A 16,171-nucleotide genomic window follows, 5' to 3' on the forward strand; every position below is an offset into this window, starting at 1 on the left:
GATTAAAATTTTACAATGTGCATAGCCTTATGCTGCTGAGCACGTTTCTCCGTGAATATTCGTCAGATTTAGTGGATAGTTTTCTTCTTTCAAGTGTGTTATACAAAATTCTGATTAATCGAAAGCATTTTTTTTTTACAATCAATAATCGTTCTTAATCCTTCTTTCAATTCATTTGGGAATATTTTGAAGATGGGAACAACACTAGCTTGGACTTTCACAGCTCTGCTAAAGAGTGGGAAATATGATGGTTTTAATATTAAGGCTAAGAATGGGAATGGCGGAAGTGGTTGACACAGAATCATATTCAAGTCTGAGCATTTGCCATATTGCGCAGTTTATATCCTGTTTCAGGGTATATCCTGTTCCAGCAATGGTAGTGTCATAAACACATGCAATGGCAAGTCAATGGTTTTGGGCTGGAACACATATTATAGTCAAAGATAGGAATTGGATGAGAAATTTGTGACCCAAGTCAAGTACATAAATGCCCACACAAAACATGCTGAAAACTTTACTATGGCTCAGTATAATGTACCCTTGAACATACAATATTTGAGTGAGTTGTGTTGTACTCACTGAAATCTCAGTTATTCCACATGAGCACATAACTGTAATGTATATGTCAGAAGGTAAATACTGCTGAAGTTTTGCTTGACAGCAAGGGAAAGATGGCTACTGTAAAGCTGAACACATGACTCTTGTAATACTTATTAGCTTCATGTGTACGTTTTACATATACAATAACTGAACTGGACAGAGTCTTGCTGTCAAACAAGCAGTATATCACAACAAAAAGGCACACAAAAGATGGTCTGACTCGCCAACTTGACCCTTGAAATCAACAGATATGCCTTAGGGGACTATGTGTGAGTATCCATCATTGATTGGCCCATGTAACAAAAGGTTGTCTGTTATTCCTGCCAGCCTTTGGCAGACAGTTAACATCTTTACCATGGCGTTTTACCTTCCCTATAGGGTTTCCCAGCATAAGAAGTCCCAATCCAATACACTAGACTGCAGGAGTATATGTTCACAGTAATTACCATCCTTGCTTTCCTGTAAAGATTCCTGGGCTCTACAGTTTCTCAGCACACCAAGCTTGTTTTACTGTAAGGCTAAATAAAAAAAGTGAAATGTTTCTTGGGGATTGTCACATCACCTTTATTTGTGTGCATAACAATTTTTATTGCTATTTCAAAAATTAATTTTGACTTGGCTGCATTGCAATTATCTATTTGTGCACTATAACAGTAAGCGTCTGCAAGAACGAGTGTGACTGAATCTACAACTCATTAACACGTGCTACACTTCCCAAGCTGTATATCTGAGAGAGAGAAAAAAAAGTGTTCCTCCCTCATCACATTTATTACCATCAAATCTTTTTTAAAAAGTCCTACCACCCTTGCCACTTTTGAAATAAAATGTGCCTGAGAAACATTTGGTTTTGTTATGCAGCCTAAGGTTTAAACAGCCCTATGGTTTCTCAGCACACCAAGCTTGTTTTACTGTATGATTCTGGATCACTCAGAGACAGTTTTCCTGCACACTGAACTTGTTTCACTGTAACAATTCTGCTGCATTACTGTTTCTCAGGGCACTACGGTTTCCAGCTGATGGACATTTTCAACCAATGACAAAAACAAAATATATTCCATATCCCACTGCCAACTGTTTCAATTACAGATCATTAACATCCTGACTTTCTGCAATAAGTCACACAAGATAAAGTTTCAATGCACACCTCCTGGATGACTAACACCACTTGTGAACAGTGACTGTCTAATCCAACTACATGTCCGGTTAATATCTATATGATCTCTGAGAGTGTGACTCCTTAAACAGGAAGAATACATGAAAAAGTAACATTTTCCTTATGTCAAACAAAATGGATTTTTAGACCAAGTAAATATCAGTGTTTGGAAATATACACACATTTCTGACATCAAAAGTAGGATGCTTAACAAAACTGATCATTTGTTAAACAATTTATTCTAAGTGGAATAAAATTCTGAGATTTAAATATAAAAAAATTGGCAAGGTAAATTAAGAGCATTCGGAATCATAATTTCACTTTTTAATTGGTTTACTTTATTGTCAATAGTGAAATTGATTGGTATGTTTTCACTGCAAACAGACTATAGTGTTGGTTACCATTCACAATCTGCAGGTTGATAATCTGAGTACAGTAACAGATCAACAATCACTTGTAATTATATAGTGGGCAATAAGAGGACACAATTATACAACATTGCACACAGACACTGATCAAAACAATAAAGGATACTTCCTGTTGTTTACATTGTAGTTTTACAGTTCAGGAAACAGCATCAGTTGTTTAAGTCTTGATACAACAAACATAACAATAATAAATATACTTTTTAACGTTTAATCTGATGTTTAGTTTTTATAAACATTTACTAAGCTCATCAATAATCGCTGACACAAGCAAGATCAATCAGCTGATCATTTATTCGATCAATTGCTTTGGTACTACTGATAACTTCTCATATATCCATCATGTGATTGTTTGGTCCACACGACTACATACAGCCATCATAGAGCCGGAATGATTTTGTGAGCATTTAATAGACAAATAAACAAAAATTAAATTTACAATCTAAGTGCCATACCTTTTTCGAAAATTAGACAGTACCACTAGCAGCTCTGCAGTACTAGATTTTCTCCAGATGAAAAAGATAGACCTGGAAGCACAGCAGCACCATGTTGCTTGTGAGGAGCCTCTTCGACTGACCCAATCAATACTCTCTTGTTCTGAGGGCACATGGACCTGAATGCTGGCTGTGTCTTTCCTTTCCCAGTTTGACAAGCTGTAATTGGGCTGAGTGAGAGGCAGTAGTTTTGTGACAATAACTTCTCTAAAAATACCAGTGGATGACACTCTATACAGGACCTCATGTAGGTCATGTCTGTTGTTCTCATAGATGCTTATGATACATGGTTAGGGCCAGCCCTGACCAGTTGTTGATTAACTATTAGCCACTGTTTAACTGGGGACCAAGTATATTGGATATTCTTAAGAGGCACAGGGTTCGTAAATAAAAATAATGTCTTTCTTGCAGAAAATACGAGAAGCCATAATCTTGTAACTATTTTCACACATATAAATTATTGGCTAGATATTCAGGATTTCCATGGAGGAACTGTGTCAGATTTGAATAATTGATGAACTCATACTGATTGTTGCCATTATTAATCGTGTCTCCTGAAGCATTTCATTGTGTCTAAAGTTGCATTGTCTTGTCTAAAATAGACATCCACCATTGTGGAGCTAAGTGCTTTGTGAAAAAGTGGACACAAACTGTTGCAATTATTTATTTATACTATTTAGCTTTTACTGAATTATTCATCTTACACGAAGGGTAGGTGATTAATATGGACTTCCATACTCTCTTGTACCATATTCCATGTCCCACAGTCCTAGAATTGGAATCATGACAAGGTGCACAGAGCAATATTAATGTAATCAATATAACTGGTAACGTGTTTCCTTCAAGAATCCACTTGCACAAAGTGATCTTAAGCCTAAGGACGATCATAATCCTTTGTTAAAGAATAGGTGTTACAACTGTCGTAGCATCAAGGTCGCTTCGTGTAAGCAGTTCCTGGAGCTAACTGTAGTACGATGTAAATATTGTCAACTATAGGAGATGCCAATGATCTAATTTATCAACAATGTTTAGATTTTACATTTAAAAAACCTAAAAATAGAGTTAAATTCCCTTTTACCTGCCCTGCTCGGCCATACAATGTCTGACATAGTATGATATGGGCACAAATATAATATTCTATTCATTACCCAAGCCATCAAATTGAGGAAAATAAATCCAAATCTACTTTCAAACATGAGCTGGCTACCCATCATTGCCGCAAGTAGAATGCAACATCATAGAAGAAATGTGACGTCATAACATTGTTCATGACGTCACGTCACCACAACAAAGTAATATTTTGCCCCAGGGCATTGTATGAAAAATATGAACCCTAATAATTCCAGCCTGGCTGCATGGTAACAAATCACAATACTTAAAGGACCGGGTAGAAGTGAGTGAATGAGGTAAGTTATATGATGCTTTTATTAGTATTCCAGCAATATTACAAAATTGGACATGTGAAATACACATTTTACATTTGAACCATGGTTGTCAGTGCATAGAGCGAACGCTTCACAAGGCTACCCCCTCCCCCACACCCAGATGAAAGGATGAAATACAACATAAGGGGTTTTCAAGCTTCACTACACCCAGACAGCAGTGGAGCCTTGAGCACTAACACAAATGCAATGTGTAATCAATGTTACCAATTGGGGCACCATAATGATGAAGTCACAAAAGAATATAATGACGACATGTCCCTTTGCACTTCATGTAACTCCTTCATGAAATTGCTACATGAACTGTCATGAAAATTACACATGGAAAAGAGTGTTATAATTGACTTTGACTATTTTTTATATTGAGAAGGATAAGAGCAACTAGGCAAACTCTTTTTAACTGCTACACTACAACATAATCTCAAACATATTGACCTCACTTTGAATAAATGTCAAGTCTTCACAGACTGCTTACTTAGTCCACATATGAAGATTCAGGTTTGAATTTGCCTTCAGCAACCCATACATATCATAAGAGGCGACTAACAGAATTAAGGGGAAGTTAGGAGTGCGTGCATGCGTGTGTGCGTGCGTGTCAGGTTGTCTTTCAGAAATTCCATTGGAAACAAATCCTTTTCATGATTCGATGGATACTAGGGCTGTTTTTAATCCCTTGCTTATTTAATGAATTAAACTGCATCCCATCATGAAATTAAGTTGTTACTTAGGCACTATAACTGAATGCCTTATATGAAGGGTAATTTTAACTTGATATTACCTATAATTTATCAATGTCAGATATGTACAATGGATTATATACAGGCAATGCAGAGGCATACCTTGTTCTGAGGACACCTTACAACATGACCAGTCAAAATATGAGGCTATCATCAGCATTGTCATCTTCTTAGTTGTTGGATATTATAAGTTGTATTTTATCAGAGTCACGTGGACCAATCAAAATTCTTACATGAGGCTAGATAATAAAAGATACATTAACTGTCCTGTTCGTAAATAGTTCATATTCATTTTCCAATGCTAAGGGTAGTCTTGTAGCGTTTGCTTGTCACACTAAACACCTTGGTTTGATTTTCCACATGGGCATGATTTGTGAGGAGCGTTTCTGCTGTCCTACACCCTGTGACACAGAAGGAATATTGCTAACAGCAGAACACAACTACACTCACAAACTTTAAATATCATGTAAGCGATGATCGACACTGTTTCTTGACTCAGCATGTGCTGTAGCAACTGTTGACAAAGAACCAAGCTGATACAGCACCTGTTCCAAGTTCAGTCAATATTTACTCCTAAATATACAAAAGTATCACTCATACAACTAGTGATTGTTAGAACAGAGTAGCAACCCTGTATTTTGTTTACAACTAAAATATGAACTGACACAACTGAATTGACAAGGTTTTTGTTTATATGTTGTTTAACAACACATCCCACAACATTCCAGTTTTGTGGTGCCAGTCTGTAAACAATCAAGTCTGGATCAGAAAATCCAGTGATCAACATAATGACCCTGGATCTACACAATTTCAGAGATCTTTATGATGATAAACATGACTTGCTGAAGACCAGTTCTAACCCTGATATTCACAGGGCGAAAAGCATGGGTTACTGAATATCAGTTCTAACCCGCATCTTTATGGGGGATAAGTATGACTAGCTGAAGACCACCTCTAACCATGATCTTCATTGGGAGACAAGCGTGGGTTCCTGAAGACTAATTCTAACTTGGGAACTTAACTGCAAAGGACAAGCATGGGTTCCTAAAGACCAATCCTAACCTTCATCTTCAAAGAGGAAAAGCATGGGTTCCTGAAGACCAATTCTAACCTTCATCTTCAAAGAGGAAAAGCATGGGCTCCTGAAGACCAATTCTAACCTTCATCTTCACAGAGGACAAGCATGGGTTCCTGAAGACTAATTCTAACCTTCATCTTCAAAGAGGAAAAGCATGGGTTCCTGAAGACCAATTCTAACCTTCACCTAACAGAGGAAAAGCATGGGTTCCTGAAGACCAATTCTAACCTTCATCTAACAGAGGACAAGCATGGGTTCCTGAAGACCAATTCTAACCTTCATCTAACAGAGGACAAGCATAGGTTCCAGAAGACCAATTCTAACCTTGATTGTCACGAGGGACAGGCATAACAACAGGAACCACCAAGCAAGCACAGACTGTGTTACAAAATTAATATCAAAACATTTCCATCTCAGCTATTTTGAACTGTGGCATGACGTCAGTATTCATCATCTAGTCCATGTACTGAAATACACAACACAAATACCTGTACAAATGAAGTGACTGACTGGCAGTACTATGTCACATACATTGACAACAATTCAGTGTGGAATTAAAAAATAAGTTTTAGATAGTCACTACAAATTATCATTAATGAGATGAGGCATGAATGATCAGCTGTTCCCTGTCTCACTCTGAACAGCCATCAGCTGCTTTTTAATAACACAAGCAATCATAGTTACGCATGATCTATCACTGAATAATACAATGTATATCCTGGACATAACAACAGATATATGGCTGCTTAGGTGTAAAGATATGCAGAACATACATCAGCATGAACGTTCCCAGTAATAGTGAAGGCTGTTCAGGGTTTGTGAGTGTTGGGATGACACAGACTGTACCACATGTTACATTTGGGATTACACTTTCTCTGGTATGGGTTTGAATTATGAGATAAACATCATGTGTCAGCCAATTGAGTATTTGAAGCACAGGAACACATTTGGAATTGGTGGTCAGCCAGTACATGATGGCCAACACATGAAGTTTATCGACATTGTAAACTAAAATGTTACTAAACCAAACGGTTTTACTGTCGGCACTCGTTTACACTGAGTACGGGTACAGCAGTGAAGGGTCATCACTTTCCGTTCTGGCTGGTTGCCATGGTAACATCTGGAGTTGCTCATTTGTGATGTCATTGTAACTTTATGTCATTTGTGACGTCATTGTAACTTTATGTCACAATATGGTTTGAATGAAGTCGCCACTGCTGATGACACAACAAAACAATTGTTTGTGATGTTTCTATGTGTAAATACGCAGCGAACAGTCTTGCAGTTTCCGGGAATCAAATACCATTTGATCATGCTTTTCAACCAATCAGATTACAGAACACAGTTTGGTTTACAGTCCTGGATGTATCTCAACCCAATAAAAACTACTAGAATCTGTACTTTACTGAAAAGGTGTAATCCCAGATAAAACAATCCTACATTTGATCTCTTTCTAAATGGCACTGTGTATTCATAGCTTTTGGCAGTAGGAGCTGTGCCAGTATACAGTTATCAGTGGGGTAAACAAAGTTTTAGGTCCAGACTACCAGCTGCCTGACGTCCATTTTGTGGAAGAAGAGTGGGTTCAATGATTGACATTGTGTGTTGGCAATATTGTTGCTGACTCTGATGGTGTGGGTTTGAATCCTTCATGTGTCTCAACTCCTAATAAGTACTAAAATCTGTACTTACAAAGTTTAATCCCAAATGTAACATGCTACATTTTTATCACTTTCTAAATGGCATTGTGTATTCATCTCAGATGGGCACAATGTGTTAGACTCATTGCTAGTGTCATGCCCGCGGCATGATATTGCTGAAAGCAGCATAAAACTAAACATAACACAGACCTTGGACCTTGGTTCATACAACACATGATGTCAGTATCAGTTTGGACGAGTCAAGACGGTGTAGAGAAGATAAACTGAAATGATCACCCATTACGAAAACACTCTATGTTACTGTTTAAGTCACCATTTGGTGACTTTGTGGACTTTGATGACAAAAAGTGGCATCATCATGGTGACCAGGTTTTTCACTTCCAAACAGTAGATTTCCCCCGAATCCCAAGGACACTAAAACACACAGACCCAGGAACATTCCTGAATCATGAACAAATTACGGAGGAAAACCACAACAAAGAAAATTTCGATTTATTTGTCTACTCCCAGGAAGACCAACAATCATTTCTTCTACCACTAATTTGTCTGGCTAAAAAAATATGTTAAGCTTTGCAAAGATTCAGAAAGATAATGACAGACAACAAATGCAAAGTCAGAAAGCAGTCAAATTAGCATCTGATATTATTTGCCTCCCGAGCTGCACTGAATATCAACAAAGGGTAACTGGTTTGTCTTTGAATGTGACCTACAAGGAAGGCAGCACTGAACCCAAACAGCAGGGTGGCATGATGTAGACAGAGTTCAAACACAAGTTCAAAATCCAACGTGGTGCAATGTGTGATGAAACATGGTTAAAGGTGACTTCAATGTTCTTTTGGATAACACACAAATCTATAATGAAAGTATTAGCCCTCAATGGTGATGCAGAAATCAATATATTTTAGGATGTTATCTTTTAGGTAATGCATTAGGAGCATAAGGTAGCACAGGTGGCCCTGGAATCTAAGGGCTGGAATTCTTTCTGCACAGTTGTCTCCCTTAGGCATGCCAGGAATCCCTTAGGAATGCCATGAGTTCACACCCCTGTTCACTCTGATTACCTTACCTGTGCATGTGTTAAAGGAGAAATCAAATGAAACACTTATGAACATAATTTTTTCAACAAAAATAGTGTTTCCCCATGGCATAAAAAATTAGCAGTCATTTATGATCTTAACCAGTACATAATGTACCAGTAGGACAGCACAAACAAGTAGCTGATGTTATGAACAACAATCCTTGCACAAATGTATGTGACACACAATGAAACAAATCAATGATCCTTGATCCATGAATAACCTTGTTTTACAAACAAGTTGCTGATGTGAGTGAGTGAGTGACAGTGAGTGAGAATGGTTTTACACTGCTTTTAGCAAAATTCCTGCAATAATACATGGTCAGACGCCAGAGATGGTGGGAAATCAAACCCGGTGCTTCAGCGTGATGAGCGACAACCTTTGCCACTAGGCCATCACACCCCATCTTGACCTATCTGATCCAGTATCCACATTGGGCAAAATTATTGCAAATGAAACAATTACAGGTAATAAATAAAGAGGAACTTAAAGATAAAAGGTTTTGGGCATCCATACTATGATTATAACGTGAGATAAAACAGACACTGCAATCTCTGATGGTTGTCATGTCGACCAGAAGACAGATATATCTGGCATTCCTTAAGGAATCAGTGCCCAATTGTGGCACTGACCAAAATGTGTTCATAATGATAATCAATACAGGATTCTGAAAACAAGGTACCAATCTGGCTTGTTTATGTTGCTGATTACGTTGGGAGGTTCCAGCTTCCATCTGAGAAATAATCAACATCACACCAAAATAACAGTACCTGCTGTACCAGCTTCTAGTTAATGAGTGAGTGAGTTGGGTTTTACACCACTTTCAGCAACTGTCCAGCAATATCACAGTTGCGGTGATATTGAAATGGGCTTCAAACATATGAGCCCAAGTGAGGAATCGAACCCGGATCTTTGGTGTAATGAGTGAACACCTTAACCACTGTGCTACCCAAATGCCCTTGTAGTTAATGAAATTGCTCCTTAAAAAAATTACTAAAATGATGCAAGGAGCCCAGGTGATCTAGATCTCAAGCTACATAGCAATATTCCTGTGCTGTCACTGAAAACTCAACAAGCTCTGTCTACAAAGATCTCAACGTAGGTCTTCGGCATAGAGAGAATGTTTAAACCAGCCATTGCGCTTTCTCATCACCTACAAACAGACAAGTGTTGGTATGACCACTGTATTGTTTCTACAACACAAAGTGGAGTTCGAGTGACTGAGTGCGTTTAATGAACATTAGAATGATGTAGGAGTGAGTTCTGTGAGACTGTTTAGTTGTAAATGAGTGAGTGAGTGTGGTATACAGCCACTCTAAACAGCATTTCAGCATCACCACAGTGTCTCATCTCAATATAGAAGAAAGGCCTGAAGTTGACTTTTATCACATTGAAGCATGTGCTCCTGACAATCAAGAAACAAAATTAGGTCAGACGGTCAGACTTATGTGTTTTTCTGGCACAATAAAGGGGGGCAACTCCACCTATAGGATTCTAACATCTTCGACAGCCAAGGAAGACACCAGTGAAATGGGAGATTCAGAATCTCAGGTGGAACCACTGACTTAAATAGCCATTTAAATTGCAGGCTGTGCACAGCTGAAGAGAAAATAATACATTCAATGATTCTGTGACTTTGAGAAGGTGTTAAATTATATGCGCATACAAAAATTAGGCTTAATATTATAAATGATACAAATATAAGACATATAATAAATAATAAAAGAGACACCCATACAGAATCAATGGTATGACTACAGGCATAGGAAAAGAGAACTTTGACAATGAGCAATTTTCAGGATTATTAGCTATTTTCTGAATTTTGAATGGGTCCTGTATCAGTAGTAAACTTCCAAATTTTAATGGGCCATTTTGCAGTCTCATGAGCAAAATGGACCATGGCCCATAAATACTGAATATTTACAATTAGGCGTCAGTGCTTTGTGATGCAAATGTGATTGTCTTAGTTATCAGAATGAAAGGAACATGCAGAAATCCTGCATTCCATCTCTGTGAGTGAGCAAATGGGTTGACAGGTATTTCATTTTTTTGACAAGTATTATTTCAAACATTTCAAATAGAAGCTCTAAGAATAGCTCTTGACTGAAAGAAGAAAATGTGGGCAAAGTAGTATTCAAACCCACGGTCACAGTTTCCTGACATGCCTAAGGGACATAACTCTGCACAGTAACCAGAAGCACCTCTTACATGACTGGGACACATACACAATCTGATATGTGATAAAAAAGAAACTTGTAGTATTTCTTCTGAACAGACAACCAGTGATTAATAGCATGACAAGACCTTTCAGTGAACCATGACATAATTCTAACAAGAAGACAAAGTCATCAATATTTTCCACAATGGCAAATACTTTTTATGAATGTCAGGTCAGACTTATGTCTTGGTGCACAAAAAGCAGTGAGTGAATTTGGTTTCATGCCACACTCAGCAGTATTCCAACTGTCTGTAAATAATAGAATCTGGACCAGATAATCCAGTGATCAACAGCATGAACACTGATCTACACTAATAGGATACAATGATGTGTGTTTGAGCCTGACCACACGATCCCATGAGTTGGCTCTTATGACAAGCATAGGGGACCAAACAAACAAGTGGTTGATGCTATGAGCAACAATCCTTGCACAATGGGTATGTGATATATGATCTATTACGCCTGATCCACGAATAACTTTGTTTTAAAAGCACATTGCTGGAGTGAGCATGGTACAACCAATTTCAGTCTGTCAAACTTGTTGCCATGGAAATGCAAAAAATATTTTATTCAGAAACATAAAACTACGAAAAGGCACCAGTACACCAAAAGACCTATCTATGTACCAAGTTCTGTGAAGAAATGTTGAACAGATTTAAAGTACTTTTCTGGACATGATCACATCCTCTTAGTCACAGCCCAAATAGCGTTTCCATGGAAACAGGAAAAAATAAAATTCATATCTGGGTCTACACCCCAAAAGGTACATTTAGGGATCATGCTTGATATGTGTACCAAGTTCGACAAAGTGTGATGGATGCATGAACGGAACTCATTTCTATATCCCCAGGAACTTCATTGTACACATTCGGGACATAATAAAAACCTGACCACCCAACCTAAATCAGACACAGTTATGGGTTGATATCATCCAGGTCCACCTGGGGAAAATAGGGACATTCTGTGCAGTCTTGCCTACCGATGTCTACTTCCAATACTATCAACACCAATCAACTAATCAGAAAACAGTTGTCAGCCAGCATGTCCTGATGTGTTTTTGGTTTATCAAGACATAAATGCAACATGTTTGCTGGAAAGCTAATAAAAAGCTACAGATAACTACTCACCACTAGCAATTTATATACTGCTAAATAGACTGTATATCATATCCTAGCTGATTATTAGTGCAACAAAATGAAACCAAGCAACCCATCAGAGCTGTGTCTGGTTAAATGAGATAATAACATATTTGATCTCATTTTGCCAACATTTATACACACTGCTTGTATAATTTGCATGATTACTTTCACATGTTTCTAATATGACAAACATATTACAACCTCACTTTGTACATAAGGACTATGCATGATGAATGGAGTACAGGAATAAAACATGTCATGTAGAGACTTGAACACAGTATCCCTTGTGATAATGCAGATCTTCAGGTCCCCAGAACATAACATGGATTAAATTCTTCTTCCAAGTCATGTTGTATTTATCTTCTTATCAGCATAGCTGGTATTTCGTGTATTTGTGTACTACACAGTTACACCTATCTTGTACTGTTGTATCTTGTTCTGATACAAAGTTATATGACACATTTCCACAACAATTCATGTTTAACAATGTTCCACAGCAATCAGTTCCACAGCAATCATGTTCAACAATCATAACAATTCTAATTATAATGCTCAACCAATCAGTTTATCTTGCTCTGATATGATGACATGAGTTTCCAACTGTCAGTGTTGCAATCAGCGCCAGTGTGTGCCAGATGTTAATGTTCTACCCCAATCTGCATCCATGATCTCCAATGTTCTAGAACAAGCAGTGCCCTTGTGCAACAATGTTCTATAGCAATCAATGGTTATAGGCAACAATGTCCTATCAGTGTCTTTGTGCTACAATGTCCTATAGCAAACAGTGTCTTGGTGCAAAAATGTAGTATAACAGTCAGCACCTTTGTGCAACAATGTCCTACAGCAATCAGTGCCTTTGTGCAACAATGTCCTACAGCAATCGGTGCCTTTGTGCCACAATGTCCTATAGGAATCAGTAAACAATGTCCTGTAGCAATCACCCGTGAAGCTCCCAGGGTAGAATAGGCCTTCAGCAACCCAGGCTTGCCACTAAAGGCGACTGTGCATGTCGTAAGAGGCAACTAACAGGATCGGGTGGTCAGACTCGCTGACTTGGTTGCCACATGTCATCAGTTCCCAATTGCGCAGATTGATGCTCATGTTGTTGGTCACTGGATTGTCTGGTCCAGACTCAATTATTTACAGATTGCTGCCATATAGCTGGAATATTGATGAGTGCGACGTAAAACTAAACTCATTCACTCCCTTTAGCAATAAGTGCCTTTGTGCAAGAATGTCCAGTAGCAATAAGTGCCTTTGTGCAACAATGTTCAACTTTTTTATGTCAATCTGTACACAATCTGCTGCAGTTGCCAACTAGACCATCATCTTAATCCACATGGTCCTGCTGTGAATAACTGTGAATAATTACAGATCATGTTATTCACCAACAGATTGCTTCAGCTTCTGCACAATTTAACTACAATATCGACCACCAGCATCAACATCAGTCCATCATTTCTAGACACACCACCACACCTGTCTTACATCTCATTCTTCCATGCCTCACAAAAGTTACTCTGTCAATTCTGAATTTTATTGCATAAAGTCTAAAGGTGGACAAATACAACAAAATCCCACATTGTTTCTTATCAACTGAGACTAACTATTGAACGACACTGTAAGTTTGACTGAAAACTGGTTTAAGTGTCATATTGTAGATCATCAGAAACTTTTCAGGGTAGCCCACTGGCTGAAGCATTTACCTGTCATGATGAAAATCTGTGTTTGATTCCAAGGTCTGTTATGAGACCAAAATACACATTCCCTTTCCCTACTGACTTAATATATTGATAAAGTGTCTTAATAAAAGTCACGTCAACGACTCTTTGCACAATACATAGTTGCAAGATTATCCAAGATACCTCCCAAGTTTCAATACTTGAACTGAATAGTGAAACCCACATTCTGTAAATCCTCCTTCGTTCTACCAGATGTGACATGAGTGGCACGATACAATCATTCAAATTATTATTTACTGGTTGTCCACATTGCCCAGTGACAAGGAGAAAATCAATAGCATCTAGAATATCAATTACCATATGCACTGGTTCCACAGACAATATCGCTAAGGGCACTTGCCAAAACCAGATACCACCTGAGACTCCACTTTTCTCACATGGGCATCTATGCCAAGTCCAACAATTTCAGAAAGTTACGAGTGAATTAACCCGACCAGATCCACTCTATGCCTTCTCAATGTCAAGACGATCCTAAATAAAAGCTGCTCCTCACAAAAGAATTCCCATCTTAAGTGTTTCATAAACAAAATGCCTGGGATGGGATATCAAACATCTCAGCTTTTTCTTTTTCAAGGGAGTTTAATATTCACTAACAAGATAGTGTGCTGTGTGGGGAATAGTACTATGTAAAAAGCCCATTACAACACTGAAGTGAGGTGAATTTAATGTTGTATAAGTTTGATTTTAGCTACATACTGAGAAACAGTGAAATATAACTGGAATGCATATGCAAGGGAAAGGAAGTGTGAGTGAGTGAGTGAGTGAGTGAGTAAGTGAGTGTTGGAAATCGGTTCAAAGAAAAATCAGTTTTTTAAAGCTTTTTTGCAAACTGCACAAAATGCATTTGCCTATTTTACATCTTTAAAGGACGAATAGCATGCTAGGAACTTAAATTTCCAGGAGTCTTTACGATACACCCAATCGTAACTTAAAAAGAGCTGGTAGTGCTCATCAAATGCAATTCAATGACACAGACAAAACCAACCGAGTGAAAAATATTGTTAAAGCAAACAAATGTTCCCAAACTGTTGGTGTGTGATTTACAGAAAACAAGACTGACTGCTTGGTTGTTTAGTCACTGCCACCAATCTTCGATTATTTCAAGCAATCAGACCACCACTAATGAGTGAGTGAGTGGGTTGGGCTTTAAACCGCTTTTACCAGTTTTCTAGCAAAATCCGTGTCGGGGACACTAGAAATGGACGTGACACATTGTACCCATGTGGGGAATCAAACAACAAAACACTGGCGTGACAAGCAAGCACTTTAACCACTTGGACATCCCACACCACACTGGAAAAGGAACACATACCTTTGATTTGTTGTAAAATATAGTCACAACTTGAGCATTGCTATGCTTCATGATAAACTGAAATGATATTTTGATCTCCAAATGATCAAATGGGAAACACATTAATGGACAAAACTAACATAGAAAATGATTGGTTTCACAGTGATTGAGCTGATCATAGGTCATAATACAAGGATTTATTGCCAATCTGAACTATCATTATGTTCCAAATTACATAACTGATTCAATAAATTCAGAGGTAATTCAACTTTGAATTTCAAAACTACATACACAGCAATGTTGCATAACTTGGCATTAAACATGTTAAACCCTGTACTTCCACCCTGCATTTCTGGTGCCGCTTATGATACTGCTAAAAGTGGCGTAAAACTACACTCACTCACTCTTCCATGCTGGTCCTGTAATCAGTAAAACCAATGTCATGCCTCCACAGGGAAATATTCTGATTTGGGAAATACCAGAGGCATTTGCTGCAGACTTGGAACTGAATATTAGTCTCTGGGAGGTCTAGATAAATATCTGTCATAACTCAAGGTGTGAGACGTATATCATGGTGGAGGCAAATGGTCAGGTGTTCCTGGACAAGACTAAAATGTTTACATGCCATGAGGAAAACTTGAATGGTTTGTAGTTTAATATATTATTCAGCTACAAGAGCCTGTAATAAGCCTGGAGACACGAATGACTGTTATTTAGCAACATGCCAGTAAGGTATGATAATACGCAGTCATGCAGCCTTAGGTTGGGAGACTATATAGTGGACATGTAAACAAGAAAATACAAAGCCCTCATCCATCTTCATTTATAATGTACCAGTCTCGTGCCACAACACCTTAATTTATTGAAACATTTCCCTCCATAACCATTCAGTTCTTTAGAAAATTGATACTTTTAGATCGGTGTCTCCATCTCTGCATGTCTAATTTCTGTGTGTGAAATATGTGTAGACTCTTGCAGACTGACACAAAGGCCTGACACCATATACACCTTGAAAGAGTCAGCATGCCATACATGCATTATCTTTGCCAATGATATGTCACGACATATTCCTTACATAACTATACAATAATTGTATTATTGTAATCTCCCAGCTT

The 16,171-nt window shown here is 38.0% G+C and overlaps 1 protein-coding gene across 2 annotated transcripts in view; it reads right to left on the reverse strand.

Moving 5' to 3' along the window:
• Positions 1-16,171, reverse strand: part of LOC137268381 (endothelin-converting enzyme homolog) — a 51,659-nt gene that overhangs the window by 34,734 nt on the left and 754 nt on the right. The window lies entirely within an intron of this gene.

The sequence above is a fragment of the Haliotis asinina genome, chromosome 16, assembly GCF_037392515.1.
Source record: "Haliotis asinina isolate JCU_RB_2024 chromosome 16, JCU_Hal_asi_v2, whole genome shotgun sequence".
In the NCBI taxonomy this organism is placed as follows: Eukaryota; Metazoa; Mollusca; class Gastropoda; order Lepetellida; family Haliotidae; genus Haliotis; species Haliotis asinina.